The sequence below is a fragment of the Neovison vison genome, chromosome 11, assembly GCF_020171115.1.
Source record: "Neovison vison isolate M4711 chromosome 11, ASM_NN_V1, whole genome shotgun sequence".
NCBI classification, from domain to species: domain Eukaryota; kingdom Metazoa; phylum Chordata; class Mammalia; order Carnivora; family Mustelidae; genus Neogale; species Neogale vison.
Genome location: NC_058101.1, coordinates 209,666,124 through 209,668,347, shown reverse-complemented (window position 1 = coordinate 209,668,347; position 2,224 = coordinate 209,666,124). Strand labels below are relative to the sequence as shown.

The 2,224-nt window shown below is 48.8% G+C and overlaps 1 long non-coding RNA gene across 2 annotated transcripts; it reads right to left on the bottom strand.

Moving 5' to 3' along the window:
* Positions 1–388: 388 nt before the first annotated feature.
* Positions 389–1,764, bottom strand: LOC122889207. 2 transcript variants are annotated; one of them, XR_006380844.1, is made up of 3 exons: positions 1,511–1,764; positions 890–1,144; positions 389–809 (listed from the first exon to the last, which is right to left on the bottom strand). It is a non-coding gene; the product is annotated as an uncharacterized LOC122889207 (long non-coding RNA). The 2 variants fall into 2 exon arrangements; XR_006380845.1 differs by having other exon boundaries at positions 389–721.
* Positions 1,765–2,224: the final 460 nt, after the last annotated feature.

The following is a 2,224-nucleotide window of genomic DNA, read 5'->3' as shown; positions in this document are numbered from 1 at the left end:
ACCCATTCGTCCGTTGAAGGGCATCTTGGTTCTTTCCATAGTTTGGCGACCGTGACCATTACTGCTATAAACATTGGGGTACAGATGGCCCTTCTTTTCACCACATCTGTATCTTTGGGGTAAATACCCAGGAGTGCAATGGCAGGGTCACAGGGAAGCTCTCTTTTTAATTTCTTGAGGAATCTCCACTACTGCCATGTTTTAACAACAGAACTGGGAGGGGCCCCTGGTGGCTTTTCCCTAAGCACCTGCCTTTGCCTCAGGCCATGGTCCCAGGGTCCTGGGATCAAACCCCGCATGGGGCTCCCTGCTCTGCCTGGAGTCTGCCTCTCTCCCACCACCCCCTGCTTGCATTCCCTCTCTTGCTGTGTCTCTGTCTGTCAAATAAATAAACAAAATCTTTTAAAAAAATAGAAATGGAAAAATCGAATGTAGCAAGATCAATGAGGGAGAAGATAGCGAAGTGCTGCTCGTCTGCAGTCACCACATCTACCTGGCACACCCGAAAATGTGGTTTTGATCACAGCTTCCAGCGGTCGGCCTTCCCCAGCAACAGAAATAATGGCTCTTCTGTAGTGGTCGTCTTGATTCGCATGTCCTCAGGGGTCACAACTCAGGTGGGCTGCTGGGCATCGCTGTGCACTGGGAAAATGCGGAGAAACCAGAGTCTCCGTCCGTGGCCGGTGAGCGCTGGGTCTCATGCAGGCGGTTTGGAAAAGAGCTGGCGGATGGAGCAGCAGACGCGTGAGATGCTCCCCAGGCTCCTGACGCCGTGGGCCAGGGTCATCTCCAGAGTGACTTGGGAGTCACTGTGGAGATCCCAGTCTTAGCATGGGAAAGGAACGTAATGATTAAATAACCAAAAGGTCAGGAGAAGGTTACCACCTACTTGATCAGCAGAAGTAGAAGAAGAGGAGAAAGGCAGCGGGGAGCGGGGGCGCAGGAGGAAGGGTCCAGAGAGAACCAGTCCTGCCAGGGGTTTGCTCGTGCGGATGAGTTCTGCTGAAAGCTACCGGGGAGAGCCCTGCTTCCTTCACTGTCCGTTGTCTGGTGAAGGTTTCCTGGTCGAACCCAAGTTCACAAATCCACCAAGGGCTCCTGGTGCTGAGGCCAAACTCTCCCTCGGATGTTTCTGAATCTGCGACTTCTCCCCAAAATAACAAGCACAAAAACTGTAGTACGTATTCTGTTTGTCATTGTTTTAAAAAAATTAGTTCCTTGATTCTGCTTGTAAAACAGGCTCATTCTTGGTATATACGTGATGGCTTATGGGCACTAAAAACTGGGTTCTTCCTTAAAACTAAAGACATGTATTAGAACATACCTTGACTATTGTCATTCTGATTAAAATGTCAGATTATGGTTTCTAAGTTTTCAGTGAAGCCCAGAGCCACTCAGTATCCCACAGCTGCCCTCCCCCTCATCATAATTAATTTACATCGCCTCAGTAATTTTTCAGTTCCAAACAGTTTTTGTCATGATATGAGCTCCCAGTTTAATCAATACTCACATGTGTCCACTATTTCATGGAAAAGAAGTTGGTCTTGGAGTATCACAATAGTCTATAAGATGGTTTTTCTGATCTCGTCTACCCCGACTCAACATAGACCATCTGGTCTAATTCCTGTCGTCATTTCCCTTTTTTCTCCCCCACACAGGGACATGCAGCCGATGACTCACAGAACTAGCTCCAGATTCTCCTCCTGGTCCTGAGTCCTCTACGGCGTGATGTCGTCATTGCTCTTGTAGTATACCGTCCCCTTGTTCTGTTTCGTATGGAAATGATCTTTGTAGTCAGAAAGTTTGGGTTTAGATCCTCACTGTGTCACATGCTAGTTTTGTGACTGGAGGGAAGTTCTGTCTGTCTCCGGCCACAGATAGTTGTTGGCCCAATTCAACGTCCAGGAGCACGGCTCATCCGCGGAAAATGACCCAGGAGGGGAGAGTGTAGTCCATGGTGTTGGCTACTGAGTGGGAAGCTAAGCCAACAGTGTCCTGCTCTTCCCTTCTCACAACCGCAACGTCTGCTCCGTGGTAACATGCCCATTTCAGACGAACTGGTTTTGCAATACCAGCGCCCCACATTCAGTAACCGTGTTACCAGTTAACATTGAACAGATGACCTTCCAAAAGGTACTAATGCAATGGGAAGAAGTTGGCCGACGGTCAACCACAACCTCAGTATTTGTGGGATCCAGGCCAAGATGAAACATCCCGGTGAACA